Source organism: Rhipicephalus microplus, chromosome 10 (assembly GCF_043290135.1).
Source record: "Rhipicephalus microplus isolate Deutch F79 chromosome 10, USDA_Rmic, whole genome shotgun sequence".
Taxonomy (NCBI): domain Eukaryota; kingdom Metazoa; phylum Arthropoda; class Arachnida; order Ixodida; family Ixodidae; genus Rhipicephalus; species Rhipicephalus microplus.
The window spans coordinates 4,388,120-4,412,397 of NC_134709.1; the positions used below are offsets into that span (position 1 = coordinate 4,388,120).

A 24,278-nucleotide genomic window follows, 5' to 3' on the forward strand; every position below is an offset into this window, starting at 1 on the left:
GTCCCGCCTTTTTACGTGCACCTCAAACGCTAAGCGGCGTCTTCGTCTACAGGAAACGCTGATGGTGCGCCCCATGCAGTCATTTTCTACAGCGTTACGAGACGCGTGCCAAAACCGACTACTTCGCTCAGTGCTACATGTGCAGAAGCTCCGCCTCTGTAGCTTTCCCTTCAGTGCCAAGAAATGTCGCCGAGTACAGTGTTCACGATTAAAAAATACTATGAAGTGAACCGAACAAACAGTGTTCTCGAATCGGCGTTGGCGTCTCACCGCAACGTCTCGAGCACACATCTCGGGAATGTCTTGAGAGGCGCCCGGCCAGCGAACAGTCGAGAGCGAGGGGCGAGTGGACGGGAAATTGGGCTTCAGGGAGAAGAGAGAGCGAATGGCGAGAGAAGGACCGGCGAAGCATTGCGCCTACCCTCTCCTACACTCTCTCGCACCACATGCTCCGGTAGCTAGAGGCTAGGATAAGCGCGCGCGCCCGCAGCTGTTGCTATTGCAGAGGAAGGGAGAGTAGCGCCGCGGACAACGCCGGATGCCTGACATAGCCCGCCTAAGAAATGTATTCACATTTAAAACTGGGCAAGGGCGAAGCATCTAGGGAATAGTATTTCAGCTCCACTAACCTGAAACCTAAGAAGGAGGTATTTCCTTTACAGGCAATGCCCAGCCTGATGCCAGGCGAGGAGGGAAGGGTGTTTCCGCTCCACTGACGTCGAAAGAAAACTGCGTCTGAATGCAGTTTACATCCTGATCTTCTTCACTAAATGCCTGGTTTCAGCTCCGTACGCCATGTAGGATACGCTGCTTCGGCTCCGCTAACGTCGCAGGACACTGCGTCAGAATGCGGCTTACCTTCCGATTCTTCTTCACTACATGCCTTGTTTCAGCTCCGTACGCCATGTTCGGAAGAAGGTTCCAGCTCCACTAACGTCGCAGGAAAACTGCGTCAGAATGCAGCTTATAACTTCCGATTCTTTTGCTCTACAAGCCTGGTTTCAGCTACCTACGTCGTATGCGGAAGCCTGTTTCAGCTCCACTAACGTCGGAGGAATGAAAACTGCGTCAGAATGCAGTTTACTTTCTCCTTCTTTTTCACTACAAGCCTACTTTCAGCTCCCTACGCCATGTTCGGAAGGACGTTTCAGCTCCACTAATGTCGTCGGCTTTTTGTTGGGCTAATGGTTGCCTCCATTTTGCTTCAAAGATGGGCAAAAAATCTGGAAGGCGAAGAAAAAAGGACCAATCTAGGGTAGAATAAAAAATACCAATTCCACATTTTTCTTCACTTTGTGATGCATCAGTCGCTATGACTGCGTGTATTGACGTATGTTCCAGGTAATCGCTTAATATAGCTGCTAAAAAACTGAGCGGCATCAATTCCTCACGCACTCCGTCTGCACCCCATCTTCCTCGCCGAGTACACCAGCCTGTTCGCGTCCACACAACCAGTCGTCGTCGTCGTCTTTCGCGCGGCGATGCACTCGTGCGCACTTATCGCAAACGTTTTTTTGGGGACGAATAAAGTGACATAACCAACCACTATATAGATTACGAGAAGGCGTTTGATTCGGTAGAAATATCAGCCGTCATGCAGACACTGTGGGAACAGGGCGTCGGTGAAGTATATATAAACATCCTGGAAGAAATATACAGGGGACGAACTGCTATCATGGTGCTTTATAAAGAAAGCAACAGAATACCAATCAAGAATGGTGTAAGGCAGGGGGACACAATCTCCCCAATACTGTTTACCGCGTGCTTACAGGAGGTTTTCAGAGGCCTAGAATGGGAACGTTGGGGATAAGAGTTAATGGAGAGTACCTTAGCAACCTGCGCTTCGCCGATGACATTGCATTGCTGCGTAACTCAGGGGACGAATTGCAACTCATGATTACGGAGTTAGACAAGGAGAGCAGAAAAGTGGGTCTTGAAGTTAATCTGCAGAAAACGAAAGTAATGTACACCAACCTCGAAAAAGAGCAGCGCTTCGAGATAGGTAATAGTGCACATCAAGTTGTAGAAGACTATGTCTACTTAGGGCAGGTAATAACCGCGGAGCCGAACCACGAGATTGAAGTAACTAGAAGAATAAGAATGGGGTGGAGCACATTTGGCAAGCACTCTCAAATTATGACAGGTAGATTGCCACTATCCCTCAAGAGGAAGGTATATAACAGCTGTATCTTGCCGGTACTTAGCTACGGAGCAGACACCTGGAGACTTACAAATAGGATTCAGCTTAAATTGAGGACGGCGCAGCGATCAATGGAAAGAAAAATGGTAGGTGTAACCTTCAGAGACAAGAAGAGGGCAGAGTGGATTAGGAAACAAACGGGGGTTAAGGATATCATAGTTGAAATCAAGAAGAGGAAATAGACATGGGCCGGGCATGTAGCGCGTATAGACAGGATAACCGCTGGTCATTAAGGGTAACTAACTGGATTCCCAGAGAAGGCAAGCGGGTTAGGGGGAGACAGAAGGTTAGGTGGGCAGATGAGATTAAGACGTTTGCGGGTATAAATTGGCAGCAGCAAGCACAAGACCGGGTTAACTGGCGGAACATGGGAGAGGCCTTTGTCCTGCAGTGGACGTAGTCAGGCTGATGATGATGATGATGATGATGATGATGAAAGTTACATAAAAGCTTTTTTAACGGAGTTCCCGAATAAGTTATTTTAGCCATGCTACAAGATTCACGACATCAACTTCAATTTTGATAGTAGCGTGTCGAAATTCGTTGCCACAACAAAATACCATCGTATTATTCGCATAAATGATGTATTCAGAAGAATTCAGTGACGATAGTAAGTCATTAATGTAAATAAAAAACAGGTCCTAAAATTGAGACTTGTGGAACTCGCTCGTTAATTGCTATTAGGGAGGATAAAGCAACATCATAGTTGGCAACCAGGATTTTGTTGTCGAGGTAGCTGTGTGACAGGGCTAAAGTTTAGGCCCGCAAATTCTCAGGGTTTTGAGTTTAGCGTACAAAATACTGGCTAATAGAGACGACGTCTTTAGTGAAATCAACAAATATCAACCATGCTCATTGCCCATAATCTATAAACTGTTGTATGCTATCAAATAATGTTATCAATCCTAATTCGGTAGATAACTCATCAAGGAAGCCAAATTGCTTAAGTTTATTATGCAATTACCAATCAGCTTCTCAATTTGCTTACTAGAGAATGTGAGGACGGTTGTAAGCGTCGGTAATTAGAAATTGCATTTCGATCTTCCTTTCTAAACAAAGGTGTTACTTTTTCGCTGTTTGAGCATTTTAGAAAAAAACGCCAGAGTGAAATGTGGTGTCAATAGAATCCGAAAGCTCAGGTAAGTCATGAGCAACAACAAGCTTGATTTTACTAGGATAAACTGAATGGAGGCCACACCCTGTCGTCTTCAAACTTGGTGAACTTTGATCGAGTTTGAAGCAGACGAAGAAGTTCGTTCAGTTCAAGGACACTGTGTGATGTCTTGGTGGTTCGATCATAGTGGATGCATTTATGCTTTTAGGTACAAATGGCCAAATCACTATCACCGAGAATGCGGTACACGACAGTCAGCAGACTTTCTTGCTTTAATGCGGCAGTTGTCTACCCACAGGAACTGTCACTGTTTTTCTTTCTTAAGAGCCAATGCCTGAGCAAACGGCCGCTTGTCTTCTGGTGTCAGGTGATCATGCATTATGTCGATAGATCGGGTTGAGAGACACGCTTTTCTGGCCTATGAAGCAAACGCAACCTTATTTTGCCGAAAACAAAAAGGCTCAGTAATGTTAGGACCATGTTTATCAAGGACCTTGTGCTTAAAATAATTTTGACATGGCTCACGGGACAACAAATCATTTCGGCGATCTGTTGCAGAATTTCTTCGAAGCTTTCTTCTTTTGTTTCCGGAGAACCTTTTGTTTCAACGTTGTTCATATATCAATATTGCTGCAATTCAGCAACTTGTTTTGTGAGCTGCTCATTTGATTAAGAGACCTCTTTATTTCCCTTGACCAGACTTGCCTGATTAGACTTTACAGTTTAATAGACGTCATTGAACATTTCGATGCTTTTACACAGTTCTCCAATTTTGTTGCGCTATCATTCCAGGTGCAGGTCTTTAGATAGTTCAGCACAAATGGTTGTTTTGGCTTTGGCAGCAGTGAGAGCGGCAAAAAGGAAAAAGGAACTTGTTCTCAGTAACGGAAGTTCAACCAACTTGCGCACGTAAGAGGATGCAATGACTGGAATATTGTGTTGCCGCTGACTCAGCTGTCAAGTGCAGAGTTCTGCGTTGATACTAGCTAGATGGTTTTGATACAGATGGACACGTGGCGTTTGTCACATGTGGCACATGGCGCTGGGATGACACAGTCAGTCCAATATCTTCCTGCTATTGGGCCATACACTTGTATTGATCGCTGCTATTGCGCTGTGGGTTTTCGGTGATCTTGCCCCGGATTCGCAGATACCTGCGCACTTAAGATGGTGCAGTCAATGGAATGTTGCGCCGTCGCTGACCCAGCTTCCGAGTTTGTATGTAGGATATGCGCCACGCTGACATAAGTTTAGCCAATGTCCTGTAAAGGAAAACCTCACCGGACGAGTCTTTAGAACCGTGTAAGCCACCGGGTAATCATCGTTCCGACATCATTTGTGTGATACACCACGCAACTGTAGCGTGGGTTACAGAAGCCGAGTTGGCTTTTGTTTTCCTGACGCGTGCGATTTCTAATGTCTGCTTTACCTCTTGTGCTGCGGAGGGCGTTTGTACCATTGCAGCCACAAAGGTCGATGAAGCTTTCGCACAAGGTGTTTCCTTTTGACGTTTGCTTTGCACTGTAGGTACGCGAAGCAGTCGCGTGGATCAGACGTACGGATCGTTCAGCCACCACGGGAATGATTGGTAGTGGTACACAAATTGCCTAATCGTGCTCTCGGCTTCAAACGCACTTGTGGCTTCGTTTATTGTTGCGTGTTGGCTGGCTCTTGTTTCGGATAAATGATAGATCGCTGGGAACTTCGTGAGCCGATTTCAATTGGTGAGCTTAAAAGGTTACGGTGCGGAAGTGGAAATAACTGCTGAACGTTTGCTGAACTTAGCCTTGCGACAATGTAGACGCAGGCTACGCGGACTCAAATGGAGTCAAAAACATAGGCGTGCTTATGAGGGGGGCGGGGGGTGGGGTGCCCGTGCCCTTTGATCACCTAAGAAGTGGGTGCAAGTTTAGCCCCATATATTGACATAATAAGGAGGGGGCGCTCCGACGAACCCTCGCTTCGCCCCTCCCCTCTGAAAAGGGAACCCTGCACACACCTATATATGGTCAGAAAGAACTGGTTGATATGTGGGGTTTAACGTCCCAAAACCACCATATGATTATGAGAGACGCCGTAGTGGAGGGCTCCGGAAATTTCGACCACCTGGGGTTCTTTAACGTGCACCCAAATCTGAGCACACGGGCCTACAACATTTCCGCCTCCATCGGAAATGCAGCCGCCGCAGCCGGGATAGGCCAGAAAGAACTAATCTTCGTTAAATCCGTGTACTACCCGTCGTTCCCATGCTGGCTGAAGTGCCATTCGCGTCAGATTTCACAAACACTAACGTCAGAGTTCCCGACTACTGTACTTATAGGAAACTTTATGGCTCCGTCTTGTAAGAACTGCCTTGTGGCATTATCACCAATATCACTTTTCCTGCGTGCGCGTTTGCATACGAAAACAACAACAACAACAAAACAAATACAGCAGCGGTTAAGCGACGTTTGCTCGGGGGCGTGTCGAAGCTCGTCAGCGTAACCGTCGCGTGTCCCAGCAGGAAAAACGGCCGGCCCCTGTTAAGGAAGTTGCTTTTACGATCGCTTCATTCTGCTCGACTACGTGCGATTGCTACGGATGGGTAAGAGCGATGCATAGAGCCGCTGTGCTCCTCGTAAAGTCACGCAACAAACACTAAGCGAAAGTCTCTTCGAGACTTGTTTGGACATGACGGAATCGACAACTAGCTTCATTTAAGTGTCTTTCAGTCGCAAAACCCTTGATTCGGGCTCTGCTCATAACTAGAAAAAGCTATATACATTGTCAACGCATTGTATAGTGTGTATATGTGTTTTTTTTTTCTTTTTTTAGAGCCCAGCTTTTAGAAGCCCGTTGCTGTGTTAAGTGGCGTCGCCTTTACTTGTCGCAGTCATTGTCGGTGGCGTAAGCGAGCGGCATGAGAAAGAAGTACCCAACACAAAATGGAATTTGAACCCGGCCCCTCTGCGTGGCAGCCTAGCATTCTCTCACAGAACTACGCTGGTGCTGGAAACTCATTCGCTAAATGACTCTATACTGCAGGTGTCATATGTCGGGCAAATAATTGACATATACGTGGGGTTTGACGTCCCAAAACCACTATATGATCATGAGAGACGCCGTAGTGGCGGGCTCCGGGAATTTCGACCAACTGGGGTTCTTTCACGTGCACCCAAATCTGAGCACACGGGCCTACAACATCTCCGCCTCCATTATGTCGGGCAAATAATGGCATTAACCAATACCAATGGCGTATTCGTGGCCGAAGAGCGAAGCAGCAACCAATGAGCGCACAACGCTAATTGTGCAACGAGTGTGCGGTTTCATGTTTCCCCCGCGCTGCACAGTCATGATTCTTCGCCCTGATCAGCCACATGCAGCGTCGACAAAGTGCACATAATGCTTTACAGATGTGCTACGGGTACATCGCTTAAACACAGAAAGACTAATAATGGCGTTGCGGGTGAAGTCCTGCTTCACAAAAGTTATGATTTGTGGCGTTGTCAATACCTTGCGGTAAGCCAGAACTTCAAACACAGTTGGCCTTGCCTCAACACGAAGTGGCGCTCGGTATTCGCATTCGCAATCGTCGCATATTTTTTTCCGTCGTACGGACATCTTGCAAAACGATTTTCCAGAAAGGATGCATCGTTATTCTACTGGCACAGGCATGCAGTAACCACGATTCGCGTGTTGTTATGCTGATGTGAAACTAGAAAAATAAAGAAAAAAAGAAAGAGCGGGCGCCTTACATAAGTGAATGCACATCTTTGCACTGAGCAAAGCTGAGCTGAAAGAACAATGGTCCGAGTCGTATTTTTACGGATCATGGCGACGTCGCAAGTCGGATTGAAAACTAAACACTACAGAGCTAAAACGACGTGTGATGTCAGGATGTGGCCAGTGGTCTGTCTATTCAGTAAATGCCTACTGCAGGTCTATCTATCTATCTATCTATCTATCTATCTATCTATCTATCTATCTATCTATCTATCTATCTATCTATCTATCTATCTATCTATCTATCTATCTATCTATCTATCTATCTATCTATCTATCTATCTCCATCCATCCATCCATCCATCCGCCTACGTTTGGGTGTTCTCGTGATCACCTCCTTAACTTGGGTAAGATGATTTAACCACCTTCAATGAGCTTGCTGGAATGTGAATATAATCTATATACTGCACAAGTCTGATGTCTTGTCAAAGTGATATTGTGTGTCTGTCTGTCTGTGGAAGAAAGAACGGGGGGGGGGGGGGTGTTTGCTTTGTGCAAGCGGTCTGCGCAAGTGTGTACGCATGTGCGACATCTAAAAGGGTGCACCTTTTTCCTATCTTTCTTGAAATAAATTTTAATTAGTGCTCGTCCTGTCCACTATTTCTTTTCGGTCCTTGTTTTTTGCGCTTCAAGGTTGTTTCATAATGATTTGACGAATATGACTCGCTGGTCATGACATGAATAATGTGGCAATGCCGTGTACGTAGTCGTACCCTTTCCGCCTTACACATGTTGCACATACATGAATACCACGGGCGGGTATGTGCCACACGTGATTGACAGTTTATATTTACCTAGGAACGGCGTAAACAGGCATTGGTAATTTCAACGCGAGAGCACCAAGATAAAGCTGACATCGGCAAAGTTCGCCCGACCTATGCAAAGAATAAATGTCAGGCTGCCAGCAGGAATCGAAGCCGAGCATTCTGCGTGGCGATCAAGCATTCTAACACAAAGCCATGCTGCAGGCCTCGGAATTGCTTTTCAAATGGACCCTATGTTCGTGAAACGTCAACTGTGTTAGCATTGCTGGCTATCCAAAGTTACAAACCTTACATGTGCACTCCTTTGAATCCGGTTACCGTTTTATGATGTTTGTCTGTATGGAAATGATTTTCACACATTGTTTCTCTTCATTTACGTTCAGATTTTTTTTTCCAATTTTTGAAATGCATAACATGTAAGCAATGTCTCTCCCCCTCGTGTAATACCGTCGTCATGAGGGCCTTTGGGCTTTTTTTAAATAAAAATAAATAAAAATGATTAAAAATACAGCAGTGACGTCGGGTTGGCTTCATTTATAGTTCGGTCCCATTCATTAAAGTTGATTTATCTAGCAGTGTCCAGGGCTGCCATCCTCGCGAGCACAAGCGCTATATACATATCAGCTTACCGATTCTGGTGCGCAAATACCCATGTTGCTGTTAGCATCGTTGCGCAATTGTGAACTGGTTATATAAAACGTATTTGACGGTGCAACATATGTCTGTGTAACATATGTCTGTGCGCGTACAACATTTGTACCGATAAAGTGATGGTGTCGAGAGATGAAGGATTGATTGATTGGTAAGTGGGGTTTTACGTCCCAAAACCACCGCAAGATTGAGAGACGCCGTTGTGGAGAGCTTCGGAAATTTTGGCCACTTGGGGTTCTTTAATGTGCACCCAAATCTGAGCACACGGGCATACAGCATTTTCGCTTCCACCGGAGAGATGAAGGAAAGTGTAAATTTAAGGGATTGTTTTCTTTGATAGACCCACAGTCACCCACTATTAATTCATTGTGGCTAAGAGCGTCGTGACCCAGACTTAGAGTAGAAGTGAACAAAGCACAGCGCTGAATATTGAACAATATTAATGAGAACTAAGAGCTTGTTAATTCTCAATAATATGATGTCGAGAGATGGCACTCGTGGGTTGTCGCGCCGCAACTGCCATCTCTTGCCGACAATCACAGATGCGACGTGGTGCCCTCTTCATAATGGCCGCTCTAAGCTCATATCGCTTACGCGTAAGACGCGCTGTCTCTGACGTCTGGCGGAGAGGGTTGTACATGTGCTGTGCATCAGGTGTCCGCGCGCAGTTCAACGGTCGGGCCGGCCGCGTTTCCGCAATATACAAAAAAACGGAGCCAGTAGGTTTCGGCCGCGCACCGTCTGGGGGCTCCACTCACAACAGCCTCTACAACATGGCCGCACAAAGCGCTTCTGAGTTTCGCGTAAGTGGCGCTGCCTGTGGCGTCTGGCGGAGGGGGTCGGAACTGACGCTTCGCAACAGGTGTCCGCGCGTAGTTCGACGGCCGCCGCAAGAGACGATAAACCGCGCCAGCAGGTTTTGGCTCGCACCGCCTGGGCTCGCTCCGCTCACTCTCCTACCTGCTCCTCCTGTCTTCGCTTTGTGCCCAGGAAAAAACCGTCCGTGTGTGTTTGTTGTGCCTCTGTGCCCTTGCCTCGTTGAAACCCGCGACCGCTGCAGTGACAAGTGCGTTTTTTTTTTCCTCGACGTTTTCGCTGCCGTTGATTGGTGAGTGGTCACGCAGTCGATGTTCCGTTTGCTTTGTAATATCGCGTTTTGAACGATCAACGTCATCCGCTTATTGCGACAGTGATGGCGTGCCCACCATTGAATCGATGCGGTTAACTGTCGGGGCATTGCTGGAATTTCTACGGACGGAATCACCCTTGTCTAAAGCAGTGAAGTGCGTTACTGCGGATGCTATTGTGGTCCGCAGCTGTTACCTGACGTCGCCTACAAACTTGCGTTCATGCTTGAATTATAGCACAAAGACGGAGCATGCAGTGTGACTATGTTAAGTTACTTTACGGCGTCGGTCTTTGCATATTTCTGCAGAAAATGACAGCGGAAGCGGCTGACTGGCTGTTCTAGACAAGCGTGATTCCGTCTGTATGTGTACCTAGAGCGTCTATAATCAGTGTTTCGAAGTGGGGATCTTGAAATGAATGATACTTATATATAAGAAGGAACTCAATTCAAAAACAAGCACTACAAAAGAGACTAGTATAGGTTTCAGAAAGAAAACATTGTTAGCGATGTCATTGTGTTTCCTTTCGCCACTATTTCATCTCTGGCGTTATCATCTTTGAATACTCATCATTCCTGGTGTCTAGTGAAATATAGACAAGTGAACTCGAATACTAATATAAAGTATTCACTAGAAGACCCATGAAATTAGTGAAAGATCAGGAATCAGTCGGAACAGTCTATCCTTGAATATGCCTGTGCAGTAAACGAGATATTCATGGTTAAATTTTAATGCATTAACTTGAGGGCGTACAAAAAAAAATTAGGGGACCCTAAACCAATACAAGATGTGAACGAAAAAGGAAGGTATACGTCTTGTCTCTTAAAGTTACAGCTATAATTTTCAAAAATGCAATCCAAAATATGCAATTAAAAATTAGAAGGTATTTGGAGCCCCCGACACGCTGTGTACAACAAATAACGGAACTAAAAATGGTGCTGAAAGACATGGACGGACATATATGCAATAGATGTATATATCTGCTATGCACTACAGGAAATGAAATACAGCTGTGAGTCAGTGTGTGCCTTTCTGTCCCTGGCTCCTCGTGCAGTGCATTAAAACCGACTAGATTACCAACAAGCATTCTCTAACGAATGCAGCAATACAATACTTGCAGTAAACGCGTTATTGTACTATATTTCATCATTAGCCTAACTACGACCACTGCTGGACAAAGGCCTCTCCCATGTTGCGCCAGTCAACTCGGTCCTGTGCTTGCTGCAAGCGCAGGACCCTTGTCCAGCAGTGGTTGTAGTAAGGCTGGTGATGAAACATAGTACAATAACACGTTTACTGCGATAATAGTATTGCTGCATTCGTCAGAGAATCATTGCGGAGTTTTTTCCTCCCTTTCGCACGGCAGGTGCAGACGCCGTCGTGACGTACCGGACGCACTCGTTGCAGTACACTTGCATGCGAAGTTCCCCGCACGTAAACACGAGTCAGCCGCGCTCCGTGTTGGATACGAAACCGCTGTCACCATGGCTATAAAAGGCTGCGCTCCTGCCCGATGCTTTGCCGTGCGTGCCACGCTCCCGCGGTTCCTAATGTTGGCTATACCCTGTGCGCGCTCCATAAATCAATCAATCAGCAATATGTTCAATGAATTAATTATACTAATAGTTAGCAATAAGGCCATTTATGTAACGTGCCCAGGAATATCTCTGATGTGTGTGCAGGCAGGCGCACGCAAAAATAAAACAATACAGTACGAAGAACTCTATTTTAGAATGCGGAAAAAAGGACATTGTGGGCAGCTCTAACGTGGGGACAGTTAGACATATAGCCTAACCGCCGCATCGCAGGCTCTCTGGAACGCCCAAAGCTGATGCTGATATTCCAAGCTCTTAATGTCCAAGCTCCATTTCTGCTCTGTAAGGTCCTTATCCCCACGTAACGAGGTGCAGAGCCAAAGCACGTGTTCTAAATCACACGTTCCCCCGCAGCGAGAGCTCTGCGAACTGAGGTGATTTGGGAATGGACAATGAACGAAACCGAGATTCGGATAAGAATTAGTTTGTAGCATCACAAGGGTCATCGGCTGCGGTTCTGTGTGCTGTAGGAAATACTCTTATTTCCACATAGAAGTGCTTTGTGAATTCATTAAATGTGAATAAGTGTCTCCGGACTCTTGAACCCTGCACTATGACAGGGCTTCTCTTCCCGCGCGGAGAGTTGGCGCTTGGGAGTGGGCGGTGTCGTTCAAGTTGGTGAGCGAGTCAATATTTTGACCTAGGTGTACCGGGAACTAAGTGACTGTGTGCAGAGTTATGGCCCTGTTCTTGAGAACGTCATGTGCCCCTTTCGCTATGGCGCCCGAGGCAAACGCCCGGACTCCCGATCTAGAATCTGACTATAGATTTGCGTCCTCTTGTCATCCAAGAGGGCCAAAGCAATAGCAACCAGCTCGGCTTTAGAAGTAGTGGTCCTAGTCAAGGAGGCCGACGAGATGATTTGACTGCTGTTATCTACTGCGACACGGCATGGTGAGATGAGCGTCCATATTGTGCCGCATCTACGAAAGAGATTTATGTCTCTTGCTCTGCTCCTTTCCTCATTGCTGCGGGTGCATATTTGGAGCGATCAGTGCAACAAGAATATTTTCTTTTTGCTCCTCGATAATTCGATGGCTTCTCTCCTCTGCCAACATCGGATAGGCCCAGAATGGCTAAAATTCCTCTCCCTGCCAAAGAGCAGGATGGTCGAGTCAGCTGGGCTGATTGCTGTGCTTCTATGATTTCGTATGGCGTATTGTGCATGTATAATTGACGGAGGCGTTCTGTGCTAGCAGTCATGGGAATATTGAGCACCCTTTTGATGCTTTGCCGAATGAGGGTGTTAAGCTTATTTTTCCCCAAGTTCTTAATATTGGATATACCCTGTGTGTATAACAGTAAAAATAAACAATACCATAAAGACACAGTCTTCAGAAAAAAAATTAAATAAAAAAGAGCGATAACACACAGACGAAAGAAATCAGCGTAAAATGGCAGGAATAAAAGACAATACGAGAATCATTAAATGGTAGTGAGAAATAATGCGGAATATACGCAGCTATGCGGAAGGCTTCCTAAAAGATGGAAAAGGGAAGGATTGGTATATTGTGCAAAGCTATATGTTATGATAGTGCGAATCTCGGATAAAAACAATGACTGTGGAGAATGAAAAACAGCAAGGTGAAGAAAGTTAACGTTGTAGAGACTACGTATTTTGTGAACGGTGAAGTGTTGGAAGAAGCTGGCAGATATGATAATATGTGGGACTTGACGGTCCCAAAACCACCATATGGTAATCAGAGACGCCGTAGTGGAGGGCTCCCGAAATTTCGCTCGCCTGGGGGTTCTTTAACATGCGCCCAAATCTGAGCGCATGGGCACACAGCATTTTTTTCCTCTATCAAAAATGCAGCCGCCGTAGCTGGGATTCGATCCCGCGACCTGCGGGTCAGCAGCCGAGTGCCTTAGCCACTAGATCACCGCGGCGGGGTGAAGCTGGCGGATAATAGAAATTAATAATCAATAATCTATTTAACGTGCCCAGAAACAATCAGGTGGTTTTTGTGCAGGTGCACGCAAAATAAAATAATAATAATAAACCATACAGTACTGTGTACAGAAAAACAATCAAATAAATAGAGCGAAAACGCACAGACAAAAAGAACTCAACGCAAAAAGGGAAGAATAAAAGACAAGACAAAAATCATGGAATGGCAGCAAAAATAAAGTGGAATGTACACAGCTATGTAGAAACCTTCCTGAAAGACAAAAGGAAATGGATGAATCTGTGAATTGCCCCGCCGCGGTGGTCTAGTGGCTAAGGTACTCGGCTGCTGACCCGCAGGTCGCGGGTTCTAATCCCGGCTGCGGCGGCTGCATTTCCGATGGAGGCGGAAATGTTGTAGGCCCGTGTGCTCAGATTTGGGTGCACGTTAAAGAACCCCAGGTGGTCGAAATTTCCGGAGCCCTCCACTACGGCGTCTCTCATAATCATAAGGTGGTTTTGGGACGTTAAACCCCACATATCAATCAATGAATCTGTGAATTGTGAAAAACTATTTTAAGACAGTGCGAAGCTGACATAAAAACAATGACAGTGCACTGTGAAAAATATCAAGATCGTGAAAGTTAACACTATATAGACTTGGTATTATGAGTGGTAGAGTGTTGAAAGAGGTTGAAATGTACATGAAATAGTCGATTATCTGGAATCCGAAATAATTACACAACTGAAGCAAAGGGCAGGATATCATACCGTTTAGTAGTTTGTAAAGAAATAACAGGTCAGCGTGATTTCGTCGGCATTGAAGTGGTGGCAATGTTATGGCAAGCGATGGCTATCTGGCAGTGTTAGAACATTCGAGATTCTCTGGAGTAATTTATAGCGAAAGGATATAGCTGTAAATGCTCATGAATTTTTTTTCTATACTCGCTAAATGGCGTCACTGCCTGATTTAGTGATGTCATTTCAGGTCACAGACGCATTCTCTATTTGAAGAACACATATATATTGCGATGTAACTTTCCTGGAAGGCTGTAGAAAAACTGCATTCTCGAGAGGTTTTTCAAACACAGCCGAGAGAACGAAGGCCAAGCACGGCAACACATTTAGTGCGAGCAGAAAAATTTAGCATGCCATCATAAAGAACATCAAGATCGCTGAACTCATAAATTTACATAACGACATGGCATTGACAGAGTGTGGAAATGACGGGATAGATGTTTTGCGAGAACTTGCTCTTTAAGGTATTCAGGGAAAGGATATAATTGTCGCACCATTCAGGGAAACAACATAAATCAGGCAGCAGCAAGCGACAGTCGTTAACTGAATAAACTTTACTAAATATCTTGATGTCATTGGCAGAAAAGAGGAAGAATGCATTGCAAAACAAACGTCGTTAACATTAATTAAAAATAAGAGTGGTCCTAACACCGATCGTTGAGGGACTCCGCTAGTCACTTTTTACAGGGAAGACGTTTGGCCATTTACGGTAACATTACATGGTCTATTAAGCAGATAGTTGTGCAAGAGATTCACAACAGAGAGTCACCATCAAACTTTGCAAGTTTAACCAGAAACAGTGAGTGGCTGACAACTTGAAAAGCCTTGCTTATGTCACAGCATTATTATTATTATTATTATTATTATTATTATTATTATTATTATTATTATTATTATTATTATTAGCATCGTGACAGAGCATAGATGCATCAAAAGATTGACCTACGAAAACCTTATTAAGCTTTTTGAAGAGGAATTAGTTGGGATGACGAAAAGAAAGGCAGGACAAAAAGATTGGGGGAGGGGCAGAAGCGTGTAAACTATAGGCGCGTGCGTACAGCAGAGCGTGAAGAAATGAGTCGATACTAGCACATGTGACATCAGCCAGCTGCGCATGAGTTTCGGTTTCACATTCAACAGCCGTACAATGATACAACACCACCAGGTTTTCGGTGAGCGGTAGAAGTCAGGGGAAGAAAATAACACACAATAAACTCAGTGTAACATTATTCTAACGTGTAGGGAAAAAATGAGAAACTGCGAATTTTTTTCGTATACCGAGACTATGCCACTATGTATGCTTGCACTGAAGGTGCGTCGGGCTGCTTCGAACGCTAGATGCCGCAGTGAGCCGGCACTGCGCCCCCGTCCTTGCGTGCGCGAGCTGTCACAGCCCAGGGTCACCTGACAGTTGTCACGTCTCGGTCACAGGATGTGCGCACGCGCATGTCGAAGCGCCGCGTTGTTGCTCCCTCCCTCGTTGCAGGAAGTAAAGCTGCGCTCAAACCGATGTCTCTGCGTGCGTGTGATTTAGGATGACCAAAAAAGGAAGAAAACAAACTATAGGTGGGCCCTTCATATGTGTTGGTTCTGTCCACTAATAAGAATTCGCTTGGGAGTAAGTGCTTGCGAGGTGTGTTTACCTACATTGTCCTGCGTCGTTTATTCGAGTTCCAAGTATTACAATTCACTCAACAATAAAATTTACGGAAAAATCGACAATTCATCTATAAGCGTTGGTCGGGGCAACCGTTAGTGTGATTCTTTATATAAACATGCATGGTCTGTGAAAAAAAAAGAAAGTTTGGGTCGTTGTGCACAGCGATTCATCGATGAATTCTCCGCCTTTTTGCTTCATTTTGCGTGTTTCCGGGAAACATTTTGAGCAGAATGGCTGACAGTTGGGCGTTCCGGGTCATGATTCTACGATTCCAGTTGATGATGAACATAGTTGATCATAATTAGGCATGTTGGTGCATGAGCATGTATGAATGTTTACAGTTTTGACAAAACATGAGACGTGCATTGTCATGGTGCCATAGCAAAAGGCACGTTTATACAGGCCTGACTGGGCTCCTGGTCCCAAGAGTACAGCGGACAAGTGCAAAAAAATATTAAAATTACGCAGGCATATATAACACATCTTTATGGGCACGTGCTTAAGATGCACAATAGCTAATGGAAAAATTCAACACGGCATAATAAAGAACAGTAAACAGTAAATCGAAGTATGTAGATGCACCGTTTTTCAATAATGAAATCTGAGGTGGATATTTTTTACAACACAAAAAAGGGAGGGAGGCGACCGACATAGAGAATGTTCCATAATATTGAACGGTGCTCCGTGTGTCGTCCTCTCTTCATGCAGTCCCTGTCCTCAACAAAACTTGTTGTTGGGCAAGTCGGTTATTCGTCGTATTGTAAGATATTTAGCGCAACCTTCACTCTCGCAAACACTCACACTAACACTCACACATTCATTCGAGTGTCGTGTGTGTTATTCGGGCAACACACACGCATACGGCAGGCTGCCGTATTCTGTGGTCGGCGCTTGGCGAAACGCAGGCAAAACTACGCTCAGCATGATAATGATATGTGAGGTTTAACGTCCCAAAACTACCATATGATTATGAGAGACGCCGTAGTGAAGGGCTCCAGAAATTTCGCCCACCTAGGGTTCTTTAACGTGCACCCAAATCTGAGCACACGGGCCTACAACATTTCCGCCTCCATCGGAAATTCAACCGCCGCAGCCAGGATTCCATCCCGCGACCTGCGGGTCAGCAGCCGAGTACCTTAGCCACTAGACCACCGCGGCGGGGCGACTACACTCAGCATATAACTAGTTGTAGCCGCACGCTAGCGCCAGACAGAAGACTTCCAGACTTTTTCCCCGTGTTTTTCGAAAACGTTGATGATGGTTTTAACAGAGACAAACATAAAGCACAGGCGTCTGTAGCATATCAAGTGTGCGCTCATGCCAGAAAAATGCCTTCTTCCTCCTGTTCTTCGAGCGTCTTGACGATGGTAGTAAGTTCGGAACACATTATCAAAATTTAAAAAAAAAAAGACCAAGCATGCGAGAAATTGAAAGAGAGAGAAAGGAAGAAAAACACGAAAAGATATAGCAATGGACAGAAAAAACTCGGAAATACAAAAAGAGACAAGGAGGCGAGGAGGGAAAACCGACAAGAAACAGCTCCGCACTTCCTTCAGGCTTGGCGCCGCTCCAGTGCGAAGCTGCCTGGATTTTTCTTTATTTGCGGAAGCGTGTTGCCAGTGGTGTCTATAGAGACCAACCTACATAGTAATTTGCGGCACAGTCGTAGAATCGGCATGCGACAGCTTCCAGATCCAGGTTGGGATGGTTCAGGAAAAGATCAGCTGGAAATGGAGACGTAGAAAAAAAAAAAAAAAGAAAGTCGGGTGTTTCCTGTTGCATTGTTGCTCTCGAGCTAAATGTGTGAGTATGTTCGAATCACTTTAACCAGAAAGAAAGAAAGAAAGAAAGAAAGAAAGAAAGAAAGAAAGAAAGAAAGAAAGAAAGAAAGAAAGAAAGAAAGAAAGCGCTAGCCATGGGTGGCGAGTTTGAAGGAACTGCGGAGTGTTTGTTTCGCTTCGATTTTTTTTCCCTCTCTTTTTTTCTTGTTCACTTTTGTAGTTATTGCTGCGTTTTTTCTTTATTACTGTTTATTTAGATTTTTTCTTTCTCTCTTTCTATTCTTCGCCTGCGTTCTCTTTCAATTGTTAATAAGTTGTTTGTGTGGTCGTATTTTCCTATAGCCATAGTAGTATATAATGTTCGCACTTAATGTCAACATCGAGACGCTTGAAGAAGAAGATGAAAAAGACTATATGCAAGCTGGCTATGCTATGTGTGGAGTTGCCTGCTTTACGCCAAGCGGTGACGACAACGTACACGATCACATCATGCCTGGCCCCCAAGTGCATGCTTGCGTGACGGCGTACTAGGTGGGCTAGTTTGTTCACAAACATTATGCCAGAACAGCCCGGGAAACGGGCCGAAAAACACAGCGCTGGCTTTTTAGCTGGTGCATGTAAACTTTTATCAAAAATCATAGTTATGCCGGCCAGTCGAGTCACTATAGATAGCGTTTAGAATAACAGAGAGCTGAGCTAAAGTCCCTCCATCGCGTCCACAGCAGCCGGCGGAATGCGCACGGAGGGGCTATCGCTAACCGGAGGCTCACCTTGTAATCTTTATTGCCACTGTCGGGAGCGTAAGTGCATGCCGAAATTCTATGAATAAGTGGTGTTTTAGCGGCATATGAATGATGAAACGCGTCTCATAATCGAGGCACAACACATCGATAATGCGTGAGCCAGCCGTCGATTAACTTGCATAAGGATGAAACCAAATCCCCTTTGCACAAAAACGAAACCGCTCACCGTCATGGCTACTGGCGGCGCTTACTGACCCTCCCATGTTTAATGCGCATATATAGCTCATAAAGTGGACGGGGGATGGCCGCCGTGGTAACTCAGTATAGATGGAAATCATGTCTGGATGGCCTTATCCAGCTGTTCTGTTAAGCCAGTGGCTTTCGGATGGTAAGCTGTCGCCCGGCGATGTACGGTGCCGCTGAGTGTCATCACTTCTTCCAGCAGTTGGGCGGTGAAGGCCGTGAAGGTCGGTTAGTATATACACGGCCGGTCCATTATGGCGGAGGATGACAGCATGAATGAAGAAATCGGTGACATCGCTTGCTGTACCGGGTTGAAGTGCTCGTATTTCGCAATAACGAGTTGAATAGTCCGTCGCAAATATTACCCAGTGATTATCCGCTGAAGATTTGGGAAATGAACCTAGCAGGTCCACGCCAACTTCTTGAAACGGTGCTCGGGGTGGTTCCACAGGGTGTAAAAGACCAGCAGGTTTCATGGCCGGAGTCTTGCGACGCTTGCAGTCTTGGAAGGTTTTGACGCAGTGCTTGATGGTACGGGGCAGTTTGAGCCAGTACTTGTGGCGGATACGAGCCAGAGTACACGGGAACGCTAAATGCCTGGAAGAAGTTTCGTCATGGCACGCCTTGAGGATGTCGTCTTGCATAGAATATGGTATAGCATCGGACGCGTTATTCAAGGGGTCGCAGGATCGGAACCTGCCGGCGGCAAGTTATCTTTTCGTCCACTTTTGTTTCTTCACACTTACATTACAATTACTTCTAACAACATCCCCTATACTTTCCCTGGCATGATTGTCTGTTAGATATCATTAATAGTGCGCTCGACGCGTTTATCTTTCACCTATAGACCAGCAGCACGCGTGCCGGATTGACAGGTTCGCATACATGTTGCACGAGCTTGCACGTTTCGGGCCTGCTTTCCGCCTTTGTGCGCGTCTTCAGTTGCGTGGTGCCGTGGCTTCTTGTATATGTGTTTGCACGCCCTGTATTTCTTTAGCATAGGTAGTGTTTGTGCAACTTTTAGGTTATTTGTTGGTCATTGTTTCTTCGCCAATTCATTCTCTGCTTTCCCAATAAAGAAACCGGTTGACAGTCTGCACTGCGTTCCTTGTTCGCATCGTTCCATTTTAAGCGATTTCTCGCACAAGATTCATGAGCCATTTATTGAAGTATTGGGGCACTCGCCACAGAGCTAAGAAATAATTTTTTAGATGAAAGGCGCGTGACGAGAAGCACTCGTGAACCCCCCCCCCCTCCCAGCCTTTACGACACACACACGCACACGTAAGACGCATGCGCAACAAAGGTTATTGACGGACGGCACGGCTAACTTCACCTCGCGGACGCTGGATACAGACTGTTTCAACTGTAGCGGCTGCGCTTTTTCTGAAGAACGTCGGTTTATTCTTGCCCTTTCGCACTGTTCTCGGTTGAACAATCCGGCCAAGACCACTGTTTTTACGCCAGCTACTTCCCGTTATCTGCATTACCTTTTCCTTTTTCGCCCGACTTCCGGCCGGAGCAGCAGCGCGTGTATCGAATTCTGCGCGTCCTGACCCTTTCCACTTTTTCTGGATCGCCGCGTCCGGTCAAGCGGGAACGACCTGCGGGACGTTCGCGTCGAGAAATGCGGGGCGGAATGCGTTTGCGAAGAAGAGAATCAACGACAAAAAGTTGCGATCAAGTAAAATGCAACGCCGGGACAACAGCGAGGGAAATCAAGTAAAAAGAGCCCGCCGCGCGATTCGAATTCCGTGAAGCATTCAGTTCCTTCCGCATGCTGAGAGGGCTTCAAGAAAGGCGTAAGAAAAATATCTCACGCTGCCGGGAATGCAGAGATCGCGACGAGGGCACCCCCTGTGTCTGTGTGTGTGTGGCGGGTCCCGTCAATGACGTCGACGTTGCAATTCCAGTAAAAGAGAACTGTGCTAGTTCCTGAAGTATTCATTCTAAAGTACCGGGCGTGAGAACGCGGACAGAAAAAAGAAGTCGAGGCACCAGGAACGCCGGCGAACAACAGAAGACGGAAGCAAAACAGACACGGTACGCATGCAACCTATCAATACGGCACGTGAGTCTGCGAAAAGGGCATGCGACTGCATCTTTAAGCGAGTTGCGGCTGGCACACGCGCGCGCTGCCCCTATTATCAGGTGCGTTTATTCATTCGTATGACGGTGCAAAACTATAACCTAAATGTTGTAATATAATGGAAATCACATTTGCAGTGTAGTCGCATTTACATTACAATTACTACCACTAACACCCCTATGCTTTTTCTTGGTACCATTACCTGCTAGTTCTCATCGGTATTTGAAGGGAAATGAAGCCAACTATTATGTCGACGTTGATTGTTGAAATGGCGGTCCAGAAACCTCATAGTGCTACTTTCGTGCCAAGGAAGGGCCTATTTTGAAATAAAATCACGTTTTAGGGCTCCGCATCGGGTTAGCGCACTTTAAATTACCGGCCTCAAGAAGCGGACCGACTGGTTCGTCTCACGTCACTGTTGCCGTGCATAACGTCGCCCCGTTTTACTGCTCTAGTAGCAGCAGACCGAAATCAGTGGGAGCCACAGCACCAACAACGGCCATTGATCAATTTCTCGCCATTGGCTCGCAGATTGTAGACATTTTTTTGGTTCAACGGTGCCCCGCTAGACGGCACCACCTGTCCAGTGTAACTACGTGACAATTTATTCTTTTTACCCACTCGCGTTATTCCCCGTAGAAACGTCCGGTGGTTCTTTTTTCCATGAATCAAACAGAAACGAACAAACAACATTTCATTGCGTCTCAGATGCAGAGAAGGTTCTATATTTAGTGTAGCTAAATCGATTACTAGTGATTAATTGTAAGTGGTCCGTCTGATGCCATCGGGATAGTTTTGAAAATGTCCTACTGCGGCGCTTGTGTTCTTGTGCATTTAGCTTAATTTCTCGGTAAGCAGGGCACTGTTGCCGATAATATTATCGTTTTAGGTGTCATACATTGAGCTTTCACTCTGACGTAAATTGTTGTTTGTCTTTAGTGTCTCTTTAACGGTTATCTGTCCCGTCGACCAGCCCCCATTCGTGGCCGCATACATGGGTTGACGTGCGTGCGCAGATAACTTTCGGTGCCCGTTCCGCCATTGTGCGCATCTTGAGCCGGCGTGTCCCAACTTCCTTCGAGTTTCCATGCCCTGTCTTTCAGAGTGGCATTGCACTTCCGACTCGCGATTTCGCGGCTGGCCACGACGGTACCAACTCCTGGCACAAGGGCACGTTGCGCTTGAAATTGGACGCTCTCCGAGACGCAACGGTGAAAGCGCCGGAGACGGGGAAACGTATGCGTTGCGTGAAATCCCCGGCCGCGAGGTGTTCGGGCTGCACAACCGGACTCTCCGTCGAGATGGTCGCTGCACTATCACTGCGTACCATCGCTGAGTGCACAGAAACGCATCGTGTGTGCTGCCTTGGGAACTCGTTACAGTGGCTACGACTTTGCGCAGCATTCTCTTAGCCTACAGACCGTTCTATATATATATATATATATATATATATATATATATATATATATATATATATATATATATATATATATATATATATATATATATATATATATATATATATATATATATATATATATAGTGGGAGTAATAATTCAATGGGCCAGTTAGTCTTCGTGAAGGTATGGGATATGGCACAACGGGAGCGTTGTCAACAAGGATAAATATATTTATTTCCCAACAGTTTCGGGAGGGGACCTCCCTCCCGAAACTCATCCCCTGAGTATAACTCAGGGGATAACTCCCGAAACTCATCCCCTGAGTATAACTCATCCCCTGATGAAGGGAGGTCCCCTCCCGAAACTGTTGGGAAATAAATATATTTATCCTTGTTGACAACGCTCCCGTTGTGCCATATCCCATATATATATATATATATATATATATATATATATATATATATATATATATATATATATATATATATATGGGGTCATGACCCGACAATAGGTTATCAAAGAGAAATAGAATTAGCTGGTCTATTGCGCCTATACAGAGATAAAAAGTGCGACAGAAAAGATCTCAGGGCAAAATAAGCCGTAGATGTCGCCCGCTATATACACCGCCGGCGACGCCCATTTTTGCCGTGGCGTCTATGACGTCATGCGCTGCATCGATTAGAACCGTGGTCTCCTGCCGAAGCTTCAGCCGTTTACGAATCGTTCAGTTTCAGTGCCAAGCTGAAGAAAGCTAGAAGAATATCTCGATTTCACGCTCAACCGATTCACGGTGCAGCATTGTTCTCCGGGAAGCAGCACCTTGTTACGTCACGGCTCGCGAGTGCGCGCGAGTCGCCGGACTCTCATGCAGGCCGCTGGCCTGTTTATAAGCATATCCAATAACTAATTAGTTGATAGACCAAGTGCGCTGAAATTCCGTCAACTTGTTTGTGAACGCGTTAGGATTAACCTGCATAACGCAGGCTGTGATCGAATACTGGGTGTCATGCAGTGGTGTTCCGTATTATACGCTGAAGAATTCCCATTCAGAGACATGGGAATTTCCTATTTCGGGGATTTTCCTCCGCAAACGTTGAAGAAATTCCCAGCATATTTCCGGGCTCAAAATTACTAATATCCGTCCCAACCACGCACACACCTACTATAATTGCACGTGTCTGTGCATACTGGTGGATTTTGAAATCATGACCAGGCCCTCCACTGCCGCACAACGAAAGCGTATATTCAATAATTCATATACTATTAGTACACAGCACATTGTGGGCTTCAAGTCTAACAGCAATACTGATCTAGAAATTGATCCACGTAAATATCAGAAACAAATTCCAATGGCTATATGCTTGCGTGGTACATGTGGCTGAACCGATTACACAGATGAAGGCGCACTGTGACCGCTAATTATTGGTTGTCATAGGAGAATTGCACCATTACCGAAATTCCCGGCAATATCGCGAAGATTCCCTTTTTCCCTTTGGCTCAAAATGACAGGCGAAAATTGCCCGGAAAGGGAAAATTCTCTGCACGAAACATTACTGCTGTCATGGCGCCTTTAAGAAATGTCGTACTCATTCGCTACTGCGGGTCAAATGTACAAAGCCCGTTGTTGTATCGGTCAAAACAGATCGGGAAAAAATAGTTATACGTGCTACACTCGATGCGCTTGACGCGATGCGCATAGAGTAAAACGACGAAGGCACCAAGTGTGTAGAGATGGATTATAAGGCGCTTTACAATGAGGTACTTTGTTTCTAGGTAGCACTGTCGCCGTGCAGCACGAGAACTGTTTCTGTTTGATATACGGTCGCTTCATTGTGCGAGCCATCTCCATTTGCATAGATCGTGAGCCGCCGGCCCACCCCAGCGCCCACCCGTGGCGATGTGCTCCTATATATTGTCGCAGTCGTGGTGATAGTTTTCGTGTTAACACAGTTTCCTACAATAACATAAATGTCACTCTGGCACTGCATTCCTTCAGCCAGCCAGCTTGGGAATGGTGGGCAGTTCATGCATTAGCGTAATCTTTGTGCCTTCCGCTGTTAATGTTGGGTTTTTGCTGTTTGTTTATAGCATAATGGAATGAGTTGCTGTGAGGTTCATGAACCTATTTGAATTGGTAAGCCTATAGATTGATACGGTGATGAAGTGTGACTGCTGAAATTGTGGTAGCTTGCCTCGTTATAAAGCCGCTACAGGCCACACTGAGCCAAGCGGTGCCAAAATAACGATGCTTAGACAAATCCCATGCTTGCTGAAGCGCCATGCATTGCTGCTTGTCACTGCCAGACTTCCGTCTCGTGTATGAAACAAAAACGAAACACCGGTATCTGTTATTACCTGGGTGGGTGGTGTCAGTGATAACCTGCGCAGTTGCTACATCACTGTGCACGTATACAGGAACGAATCGTGTGTGCGCTGCACTGGGCCGTTGATTTCGCCTTTCGT

The 24,278-nt window shown here is 45.8% G+C and overlaps 1 protein-coding gene across 10 annotated transcripts in view; it reads left to right on the forward strand.

Moving 5' to 3' along the window:
• The window catches only part of LOC119180814 (uncharacterized), a 317,273-nt gene that overhangs the window by 183,805 nt on the left and 109,190 nt on the right, over positions 1-24,278 (forward strand). For 2 of the 10 annotated variants that reach the window (XM_075874902.1, XM_037431953.2), the window contains exon 1: positions 9,365-9,599. The exons of 6 other annotated variants lie outside the window; for them this stretch is intronic. The gene's annotated coding sequence lies outside the window, so the exon portion shown is untranslated. Of the gene's footprint in view, positions 1-9,363; positions 9,600-24,278 lie in introns of those variants that run through there. 2 more of the 10 variants (XM_075874901.1, XM_075874903.1) reach the window with 2 other exon arrangements.